Raw genomic sequence first — 12,548 nt, 5'->3', positions numbered from 1 at the left:
GAAGGCCATTATGAACAGGAGGAATGATTGCACCAAGAAAAAACTGTAACAATGTACATTTGGGTATCTGACTATTGTTTTAAGACAGACTTAAAAAATGTCAACATGTCCTTTAACTAAGAACTAACAACAACAATAACAAGCTACAGAAAAAGAAAAACATTTAATTTGATGTGATATTCACATAGAAGATACTCACAGTAGATACGATGGGCCATGATTACCAACAGTATCACCCAGCACACTGCTATTGGTAGAAAAGACTGAGTGAAGGAAGGAGACTTCTTATCTAAGGAAAAATAAGGATTCAGCAGAGTTATGTCAACAATTTGCTTCAACTCAAACTGTCTTTTAATAGACTTTTGATGTTGAAAAAATGAACACACCTTTATTTAATAATACCACATATATAGTCTTCAGCTCTCATATTCACACTTCCAGTCATCATAATTACTAGTTTATTCAACATTTTAATTAAAAAACAAAATGAATGCTTAACAAAATGAAATTTTGTCAGGTAAATTGTGCTAATAACATACCTGAGGTGGCTGACATGTTGTCGACAGGAAATGCTGCTGTATTAACATAGTCACTTTCTTCCTCAATTTTCTCTGAAACAGTACAGATCAAACACTAATGTTTAAATATCAGCAGTAAATTGGCCTTTATTTGCAGAATGACATCCGATATGTTGAGCAGACTGGAGAAATCAAATACAATATGACATTTCAAAACTATTTGCTGCCAAAGCATTTTCATGTATCCAAAGCACCATGCATTATGAAAAAAGAATAAAGTAACATACTGCTTCATAAAAGACTAGAATCAGATGAAGTTTTTATGTATCAGAAAGTATCTTACCTCCAGAAAAAGAGACATTTGGATTCTTAGAAGTAACAGTAAGTTTTTGTGTTTTTCTGTTCATCCTGAACAAAAGAGACAGTCAGTCAGCAGTTCTATATGAAGGCTACAGAGAAATGATAAAGTACAGAGAAGTTTATGGTTTTTAGTTCTGCTTTGAACAGTTGTTTGATTAATGATGATTTCTCATGAATATTATGAAATCTTCTCCTGTAATGCTTGTAATTCAGTGTGTCTGCAACATATTGTCACGCTGTTGCAATTTGCATTTCATGAACAGGAAGTGACTTTTATCATAAACACATTCGTCCATTTCTTTTTGCTGAGACTGAAGACCTATCTGATAAAATGAAATTCTACCTTTTAATACACTCATCTTGCTTTTTCATGAATTCAAAACTTTATCAATAACATTATTTGTGGTATATGTTACTTTTTAGAGTGTCTGAGTTAATACTCACAGTAAATATGAAAGGTTGTGATTAAAACAGGATAACCCAACTCACTGCTATTGGTGGAAAAGACTGAGTGAAGGAGAGAGACATCTTAGAAGAAAAATAAGAATTTAGGTGAATTATATCAACAGAGTGCTTTAATACATACAAATGGACTTTTTTTTATAGATTTTTGATATTGAAAAAAGGAAAACACCCATCTTTTTAAAATACCACATATCGAGTTTTCAGCTGTTAAACATTCACATTTTCATGTTTACATAACATTTTAATGTTAAAAAAAACCTCATGCTCAACAAAATTACATTTTGTAAAGCAAATTATTCTTATAAAATACAACAACGTTGTCACCTTCTTCCTCAGGTTCCTCTGAAACAGAACAGATCAAACACAAATGTTTCAGTATCTGCAGTAAATTTGCCTTTTTTGCAGAATCACCTCCACTTTATTGAGCAGACTGGAGAAATCAAATGCAAAAGATGAAGTTTGAAACAAAGTTTGATATTTTTGTTGTGTTGTCAGGCAGCAAAACATCATCTATTATGAAACATAATAAAGTAATATATTTTGCTGTCCTAAAAGGTGGTAACCTTGTTATGTTTTAATGTATTAGAAAGTATCTTGTGTTCAGACAAAGAAACATTTGGACTTTGAGATATTACAGTAAGTGTCTGTTTTTCTGTTCATTCTGAACAAAGCATGACGTTGACAAGCAGTCATATATGAGGGCTATGCATTGTACCAATTAAGTATTTCACAGAGAAGTGTATGTTTTAGTTCTGCTTTAAGGTATGACAGAGTTGTATGATTAAGCCACATGCAGATTGCAAGACTATGAATATCTGAGAGCTGCTGTGCTGCTCAAATAATAAGACATTTGTTGTACAAGACTGTTGTCCTGTTGACATGAGTGTTAATAATCTCTCAGAGGAGATGTACTGGTAACAAGATTATTCCATCGTGAGAAATGCAAGAATGGATCAAATTATAATCTTCAACAAGAAACACACAAGAAGTGACGATAGATCAGACTGTCAGTTCTTCAGGTGCAGATATGATGCATTCTGCCACAGACACATGCAGTGTTTGAATCAAATAAAGGAGCTGCTGTAAATATGATACAGATGTGATTTTCACAAGACCCAATATACAGAAATCCCAATAACATCAGCCATAAAGTGAGTGCACCACACACATCCAGAGAGCTCAGTGTTAACTGAAAATGAATAAAGTAATGAATTAAACAGGGGACGGGAGTTTTGGTTTGTGCTGTGATGATAAACTTGAATTTGAACCTGACATTCAGATACTTGTAAAAACACTACAGGCTACAGCTGTACTCTTTTTACGTTTTGTCTTTTTGATATTTCTCTCTCTGTATATGTATATATCTACATTCCTAATTAAGCTTTTATAATGACCCCTATTGCATTAATAATATTTGTGGTTGCAGTATGTGTGTAGGTGTTTGTCCACTTCCTCCCGCCCTGCCTCTGGTTTCCTGTACGCTCTGCTCTTCTCGCCTCTCATCTCAGACTCATCTTCAAGATTAACCAACTACAGGCATAGCCAGTTTTAGCTACTGTCAAAGCTGCTGCTGAGACTGAAAGTAAATAAATAAGACTTTCTGTTCCTCTCTGGAGCTCTGTTGGTGCTGATAATGATGGTTTGTGTAACTGCATGAGGCCCAAATGGAGCAAACATAAGAAAAAGATAATAACAACAATGCATTGCAGCACATTTACTCACTGGTGATACATAATACACTTAAACATGGATTTTCTTCTGCAAAGACATACAACACATAACATACACATAACCAGTCACATCTACATATAAATATCCTTTACCTGAGAATACAAATACTTACACAAACAACCAGTATGCAGCTGCATTTGCATGGTTCTGGCATAAAGCGTGTCCTAATTATTGTTATTCAAATATGACTCATTATAAACGAGGACCAAAAACACTTTTTTGAGCCTCATTTGAACTGATGTAGTTTTGTTTGTGTTTTAGCCAGATGCTAAACAAGCACATTTCCAGAAACCAGAAGATGTCACTTGAAGCCTAATACATGCATCTTGGCCTTACAGTTCTCCTGTTATAAGCTTTTCCATGTGGGTGTGCCAAATAGGTGAAAATTCTATAAAAAAGGGTGGATGTTAAAGGGTTAATGATATCTGAACATAGTGTCATTTTCTTTGAGGCAGTAGGTATCAATGCTCCACTGAGCTCACTTCATATTTGCTGTGTTTAGTTGTTCCTCTGTGTGTCCAGCTCCTGGTTTCCAGTGTTGAGCTGCTTGTTTTGTGTTGTCAGGTTCTGGTTTTCCACAAGCAGGTTTGTGATCTTGCTTTCTAAGTGTTTGTTGTTGAGGTTTGTCAGGTTGCAACTGACCATCAGTAGAGTCGTGTTGTTGCTGATTTGCCGTCTTCATCTGCTGGTTTTCTGCAGTCAGTTTGATGTTGTTTTTAGAGATGATTGACTGATTGAATTCATTTGATCCCCTAAAACATACAGATTTAAAATTGTTACAATCATGAATTAAATCACAAAAAGGCTTATTTCCTTTGTTGTCCTCTACACACAGTATGACAATCAGCATGACAATGACAACATAGAACAAATACATGTATGCCAACAATTATATACAATACATACAATGGTGAGGTATCATGGTCTGCATGCTCTAAGCTCCCTTCATCATGTATATCAGGTTATAAATGACTGAGAAATCATCTTTTCAAGGCCACTGTGAATATGTGCTCTGATGTGATGAGTTTTAGACTGAAAGGAAGGTTGTTCTATAGTACAGCTGCAGAATAAAGGAATATATTTTTACCCATTAAAGTCTTCAAGCAAAACTAAATAAAATAAATTGAATTGCCCCTTTTTGGATGGTTATGGGTGTCTTTAAACACTTATATTAATGTTTAAAAATAATTCTATAAGTAAGATATAACTTAATAAAGTTAACCATTTTCTCAACTGTTAGCCCGTTTAGTTTTTTAAAGTGATCTGACTCAATGTAGAAGTTTTAAAATGACCCTAACTAGTTTGTTTTGTGTCATCAGGAGTTTGTTTTTCAGAAGCTGCAATAATCCTTTGTACCAACAGGTGGTAGTATAGTCAAACTGACCCTGAACCAGAGTTCCTGCCTGGATATGTAGAGTTGATTTATTTCACAGTCTGGCTTTTCTAGCTAAAATTTAATCATTTGGTTGTAATTTTTAAAACAATTGATTCACCTGATGGTTCACATCCTGAATATGTAACACAATTTCTACCGGTAATTGGAGTTTCTCCCACTTTAACTTTAAACTCTTGGGTGTGTTTAAGTGATATTTTAGATCTAAATTACTTCAGTCTTTCCAAGATAGAGGGATAACATGTTAACAGATAACCTGATGCTCACATTCTGAAGAGCTGTATTGAGAGACTGCTCAACTTTATCTTTGAGCCACTAGTAGAGTAGACCCATCAGCGTTTAAAAAACATTCCTAAAACCGGCTGACTTCATATCATTAACGTACAACAAAAAGAAGTGGACCTAAAACACTGCCTTGTAGAACTCCACATTCAACAGTTCTAAAATCAGATAATGTCCCATTAACAGCCATAACATGTGTCTGCTTTATTAAAAAGGACTGACACCAGTCAACAGCCTGCTTATTAGATCCCATAGCCTTGAGCTTAATCAATAAAATGCTATGGTCCACAGTGTCAAATGTATTCTGTGTATCCAACCATACCACATAACCTTCACCTACTTGTTTCTTAATATGATCTGGTATCTGTTGAATATGATTTCCTAAATCCATATTGAATTTCATACAGAAGGGTTTTTCTAGAGATGTAGTCATATATTTGATCTTGCACCATTTGTTTCCAGAATTTTTGACCACACAGATAAAGTTGAGACCGGCCTCATTCCCTGGGTCTAGATGACTTCCCTTCTTGTGTACTGGAATAACTCTACCGAACTGAAGCCCATCTGGAACGTTACCTGACATAATAGAAAGATTTATTATATGCCTGACATATGGAACTACTGTGTAACTTCTGCAGCATCCCTTGTGAATCTAGCTGGTAACCCATCAGGTCCAGTCGCTTTTGTGTGGTTTAAAAGGTTAAGTTTGAGTGCTGAGGGAGTTATTAGCCAGATCCTTAGCAACCGATGCAAAATAAAAATTTAAAACAGTCATAGTTGACCTTTAACTTCACATATAGTTCTTTGCTGGATTTCCACAATTTTCTTGGCTCTTCCTGCATTCAGTCATTTTGTATTTGAGAAAATCTTTCTTAGTTTTAGAGAGCAGTCTATTTACCCAATTTGTCAATATCTTAAACTTCTGAAAACTATGTTCTGATGTTTTAATTGGAACTAATTTATCCAGGACCCCTAAGAACTGTGATTTGAAAATATTGACATTTTAAAATATTTCTTAAAGCAATACTCGGGTGCAACTATACTGAGGTCAGGTCTGCTTCTGTCTCATCTTGATTAAACATGTTACAGCATCCTGAATAATGCCATTCTCGCCGACTTGATGAAAGCTTTCTGACTTTTTCAGGGAGCAATTTGTAAGAAAAAGACAATAACAACAAGGTGTGGCAGCATATTTATTCACTGGAGATACAAGACTGAAATATGAATTTGCTTCTAAATAAGTAGAATAACACTTAACCAGTCACCTCTACATATATTCTTTTCATCAGAATACATTACTTAAGAAAACAACTGTGTGAACATTTTGTTGAGAAGGAAACAGCTCCCCTGTTGGCCAATCAGCAGTAATAATTCAAATGTTACATGACAATAAAACAGGAAACAACATCTCATCTCTAACAAAGTAGAAGAACAGCATATTCAACGAATTAGCTCACTTTAGCATGCTCACACACACACACACACAGAGCACATACATGAATAGCTTTGGGAAAAATCCCAAACTCGGTATTAAAAATCTTTGTGTGTATATATATATATGTATATATGTGTGTGTATATATATATATATGTATATATGTGTGTGTATATATATATATATGTATATATATATATATATATATATATAAGCCTGTTGATATGATCTTACATGTTATTAATCTTTACAGAGTATCCAGTAACCTTCTCAAGTGTGGCCTCTCAGTGTTTAAACAGATAAAGCCTTCTTTTTGCAGAGCCATCTGTTTTTGTCACCACAGTTCACTGATTTCCATCCTTCATTTTGGACAGAAATTGCACAGTGACCATTGGTAGGAGGTTGTATCCAGGAGCTGATGGAAGAATATAACGTTTAGATCAAGGCTGATAGATTTTATGATTCAAAATATTTGGGAATGTGTCTTTCACCTTTCAGTCAGATTACTTCCATTGATCCACTTCCATCTCCCATCTTCAACTCTCAGGCCAATCCAGTAGCCTTTGACTCCTTTACTGCGCCAACTGTTGTCATTGATGAATCTCTGAGGACAACAGAAAGACAGTTATGTGAGATATTTAAACACTGAAATTAAATAACACAGTTTTGTCATTACCTTTTCATCTTCATTAACTATTACAGCCAAATATGAAATCTTTTCTCTGCAGTTGTCTCGAGCTTCCACCCAGGTTTTCTGACTAGGAGGTTCAAGGTTATGGACTACATAGCAGCTGGACTGGTAGTGCAGCCAGCCTTCCATACAAGGTTTACACTGTCTGTCTGAAATAACAGAGACCAACAAATAAACAACACTACTGCATTGTGACATTTTTATTGGTTATTTTTGGACTTGAGTTATAAGATCTGAACTTACTGTTATTTTTGTCTATGGGGCAGTAGGCATTAATGATCTGCTGGACTCGAGCAACACCGTTCTCACTCCACTTTCGTATTTGTTCAGTTAAGTTGTTGTTCTGTGCCTCCAGTTCCTGGTTTTGTGTGTTCAGCTTGTTGTTTTCTGCTGTCAGCTTCTGGTTTTCTGCAGTCAGGTTTATGATCTTGCTTGCTACAACAGCATAGGCCTCTGTCAGGTTGCGATTGATCACTGGTAGAGTCATTTGGTTGTCTTTTAAGGATTTCACAAGCTGCTGGTTTTCTGTCAGCTTGGCAGAGATGACAGATGTAACTACAGCAACAGACAGAGGAAGGGGTTGAGCTGTGAGAATTTGTTGCAAGGCAAGTTTATTTATTTAGCAATTTTGTACAAAAACACAATTTTAAAAAAATGTTTTACATTCATAAAAAACACAAATGATAGGTTAACATTTTTTAAATAAAATAATACTGGTGTCTATACAAACATTACAACACGTTTTGCGTCCTGTCAATATTCCTGTTGTTCATACTGGTCAATAAAAGATTCCTTCCTAATGAACTTCCAGTGTAAGAGATGGTGGACAAAATCCACAAACCTTGTTGTCTGCAAAAATATATCCCAAACCTTAGCTGAAGCTAATGTGAGGATTCAGCAGACTGAGTCAGTCAGTGTGTGTGTGAATGGATGAATGAGGTCAATTATAAAGCACTATGGATAAAAGCACTACATAAATGCAGCCATTTAGCACTTTTGCACAGAATGAGGATCTTCTCCATTTGAAGGCCATTATGAACAGGGGGAATGATTGCACCAAGAAACAACTGTAACAATGTACATTTGGTCATCTGACATATTGTTTTAAGACAGACTTAAAAAATGTCAACATGTCCTTTAAATAAGAACTAACAACAACAAGAACAAGCTACAGAAAAAGAAAAACATTTAATTTGATGTGATATTCACATAGAAGATACTCACGGTAGATACGAAGGGCCATGATTACCAACAGTATCACCCAGCACACTGCTATTGGTAGAAAACACTGAGTGAAGGAAGGAGACTTCTTATCTAAGGCAAAAATAAGGATTCAGCAGAGTTATGTCAACAATTTGCTTCAACTCAAACTGTCTTTTTATAGACTTTTGATGTTGAAAAAATGAACACACCTTTATTTAATAATACCACATATACAGTCTTCAGCTCTCATTTTCACACTTTCAGTCATCATAATTACTAGTTTATTCAACATTTTAATAAAAAAAACGAATGCTTAACAAAATGAAATTTTGTCAAGTAAATTGTGCTAATAACATACCTGAGGTGGCTGACATTTTGTGGACAGTAAATGCTGCTATATTAACATTGTCACTTTCTTCAATTTTCTCTGAAACAGTACAGATCAAACACTAATGTTTAAATATCTGCAGTAAATTGGTCTTTATTTGCAGAATGACATCCAATATGTTGAGCAGACTGGAGAAATCAAATACAATTTGACATTTCAAAAGCTTTTGCTGCCAAAGCATTTTCATGTATCCAAAGCACCATGCATTATGAAAAAAGAATAAAGACTGCTTCATAAAAAGACTAGAATCTGATATGGTTTTTATGTATTAGAAAGTATCTTACCTCCAGAAAAAGAGACATTTGGATTCTTAGAAGTAACAGCAAGTTTCTGTGTTTTTCTGTTCATCCCGAACAAAAGAGACAGTTAGTCAGCAGTTCTATATGAAGGCTACAGAGAAATGATAAAGTGCAGAGAGGTTTATGGTTTTTTGTTCTGCTTTGAAGTTGCAACAGTTGTGCAACCGAAAGAAAGGTTGTGATTAAAACAGGATAACCCAACTCACTGCTATTGGTGGAAAAGACTGAGTGAAGGAGAGAGACATCTTAGAGGAAAAATAAGAATTTAGGTGAATTATGTCAACAAAGTGCTTTAATACATACAAATGGACTTTTTTTATTTTTTTTTTTTAATAGATTTTTGATATTGAAAAAAGGAAAACACCCATCTTTTTAAAATACCACATATCGAGTTTTCAGCTGTTAAACATTCACATTTTCATGTTTACATAACATTTTAATGTTAAAAAACCTCATGCTCAACAAAATTACATTTTGTAAAGCAAATTATTCTTATAAAATACAACAACATTGTCACCTTCTTCCTCAGGTTCCTCTGAAACAGAACAGATCAAACACAAATGTTTCAGTATCTGCAGTAAATTTGCCTTTTTTGCAGAATCACCTCCACTTTATTGAGCAGACTGGAGAAATCAAATGCAAAAGATGAAGTTTGAAACAAAGTTTGATATTTTTGTTGTGTTGTCAGGCAGCAAAACATCATCTATTATGAAACATAATAAAGTAATATATTGCTGCACTAAAAGGTGGTAACCTTGTTATGTTTTAATGTATTAGAAAGTATCTTGTGTTCAGACAAAGAAACATTTGGACTTTGAAAAGTTACAGTAAGTGTCTGTTTTTCTGTTCATTCTGAACAAAGCATGAAGTTGACAAGCAGTCATATATGAGGGCTATGCAGTGTACCAATTAAGTATTTCACAGAGAAGTGTATGTTTTAGTTCTGCTTTAAGGTATGACAGAGTTGTATGGTTAAGCCACATGCAGATTGCAAGACTATGAATATCTGAGAGCTGCTGTGCTGCTCAAATAATAAGACATTTGTTGTACCAGACTGTTGTCCTGTTGACATGAGTGTTAATAAACCACACAGCTGATCTCAGAGGAGATGTACTGGTAACAAGATTATTCCATCGTAAGAAATGCAAGAATGGATCAAATTATAATCTTCAACAAGAAACACACAAGAAGTGACGATAGATCAGACTGTCAGTTCTTCAGGTGCAGATATGATGCATTCTGCCACAGACACATGAAGTATTTGAATCAAATAAAGGAGCTGCTGTAAATATGATACAGATGTGATTTTCACAAGACCCAATATACAGAAATCCCAATAACATCAGCCATAAAGTGAGTGCACCACACACATCCAGAGAGCTCAGTGTTAACTGAAAATGAATAAAGTAATGAATTAAACAGGGGGCGGGAGTTTTGGTTTGTGCTGTGATGATAAACTTGAATTTGAACCTGACATTCAGATACTTGTAAAAACACTACAGGCTACAGCTGTACTCTTTTTACGTTTTGTCTTTTTGATATTTCTCTCTCTGTATATGTATATATCTACATTCCTAATTAAGCTTTTATAATGACCCCTATTGCATTAATAATATTAGTGGTTGCAGTATGTGTGTGGGTGTTTGTCCACTTCCTCCCGCCCTGCCTCTGGTTTCCTGTACGCTCTGCTCTTCTCGCCTCTCATCTCAGACTCATCTTCAAGATTAACCAACTACAGGCATAGCCAGTTTTAGCTACTGTCAATGCTGCTGCTGAGACTGAAAGTAAATAAATAAGACTTTCTGTTCCTCTCTGGAGCTCTGTTGGTGCTGATGTTGATGGTTTGTGTAACTGCATGAGGCCCAAATGGAGCAAACATAAGAAAAAGATAATAACAACAATGCATTGCAGCACATTTACTCACTGGTGATACATAATACACTTAAACATGGATTTTCTTCTGCAAAGACATACAACACATAACATACACATAACCAGTCACATCTACATATAAATATCCTTTACATGAGAATACAAATACTTACACAAACAACCAGTATGCAGCTGCATTTGCATGGTTCTGGCATAAAGCGTGTCCTAATTATTGTTATTCAAATATGACTCATTATAAACGAGGACCAAAAACACTTTTTTGAGCCTCATTTGAACTGATGTAGTTTTGTTTGTGTTTTAGCCAGATGCTAAACAAGCACATTTCCAGAAACCAGAAGATGTCACTTGAAGCCTAATACATGCATCTTGGCCTTACAGTTCTCCTGTTATAAGCTTTTCCATGTGGGTGTGCCAAATAGGTGAAAATTCTATAAAAAGGGTGGATGTTAAAGGGTTAATGATATCTGAACATAGTGTCATTTTCTTTGAGGCAGTAGGTATCAATGCTCCACTGAACTCACTTCATATTTGCTGTGTTTAGTTGTTCCTCTGTGTGTCCAGCTCCTGGTTTCCAGTGTTGAGCTGCTTGTTTTGTGTTGTCAGGTTCTGGTTTTCCACAAGCAGGTTTGTGATCTTGCATTCGTTTGTTGTTGAGGTTTGTCAGGTTGCAACTGACCATCAGTAGAATCATGTGGTTGCTGATTTGCTGTCTTCATCTGCTGGTTTACTGCAGTCAGTTTGATGTTGTTTTTAGAGATGATTGACTGATTGAATTCATTTGATCCCCTAAAACATACAGATTTAAAATTGTTACAATCATGAATTAAATCACAAAAAGGCTTATTTCCTTTGTTGTCCTCTACACACAGTATGACAATCAGCATGACAATGACAAAATAGGACAAATACATGTATGCCAACAATTATATACAATACATACAATGGTGAGGTATCATGGTCTGCATGCTCTAAGCTCCCTTCATCATGTATATCAGGTTATAAATGACTGAGAAACCATCTTTTCAAGGCCACTGTGAATATGTGCTCTGATGTGATGAGTTTTAGACTGAAAGGAAGGTTGTTCTATAGTACAGCTCTAGAATAAAGGAATATATTTTTACCCATTAAAGTCTTAAAGTAAAACTAAATAAAATTAATTGAAGTGTTTAAAACTAATTTTATAAGTAAGATATAACTTAATAAAGTTAACCATTTTCTCAACTGTTTGCCAGTTTAGTTTTTTAAAGTGATCTGACTCAACGTAGAAGTTTTAAAATGACCCTAACTAGTTTGTTTTGTGTCTTAAGGAATTTGCTTTTCAGAAGCTGCAATAATCCTTTGTACCAACAGGTGGAAGTATAGTCAAAGTGACCCTGAACCAGAGTTCCTGCCTGGATATGTAGAGTTGATTTATTTCACAGTCTGGCTTTTCTAACTAAAATTTAATCCTTTGGTTGACTAAAAAATAACTTTTAAAACCATTGATTCACCTGATAGTTCACATCCTGAATATGTAACACAATTTCTACTGGTAATTGGAGTTTCTCCCACTTTAACTTTAAACTCTTGGGTCTGTTTGAGTGATATTTTAGATCTAAATTACTTCAATCTTTCCAAGATAGAGGGATAACATGTTAACAGATAACCAGATGCTCACATTCTGAAGAGCTGTATTGAGAGACTGCTCAACTTTTTCAGGGAGCAATTTGTAAGAAAAAGACAATAACAACAAAGTGTGGCAGCATATTTATTCACTGGAGATAAAAGACTGAAATATAAATTTGCTTCTAGATAAACAGATAACACTTAACCAGTCGCCTCTACATATATTCTTTTCATCAGAATACATTACTTAAGAAAACAACTGTGTTGAGAAGAAAAAAGCTCTCAT

At 34.9% G+C, this 12,548-nt stretch overlaps 2 protein-coding genes across 7 annotated transcripts in view; one reads left to right on the top strand and one right to left on the bottom strand.

Moving 5' to 3' along the window:
• nes (nestin) overlaps window positions 1-12,548 on the top strand; it is an 88,004-nt gene that overhangs the window by 24,762 nt on the left and 50,694 nt on the right. The gene's annotated exons all lie outside the window — the stretch shown is intronic.
• The window catches only part of LOC137190811 (asialoglycoprotein receptor 1-like), a 52,153-nt gene that overhangs the window by 1,954 nt on the left and 37,651 nt on the right, over window positions 1-12,548 (bottom strand). The gene's annotated exons all lie outside the window — the stretch shown is intronic.

The sequence above is a fragment of the Thunnus thynnus genome, chromosome 10, assembly GCF_963924715.1.
Source record: "Thunnus thynnus chromosome 10, fThuThy2.1, whole genome shotgun sequence".
Lineage (NCBI taxonomy): Eukaryota > Metazoa > Chordata > Actinopteri > Scombriformes > Scombridae > Thunnus > Thunnus thynnus.
The sequence above is the reverse complement of the archived record's forward strand: the minus strand, read 5'-3'. Positions and strand labels throughout refer to the sequence as shown.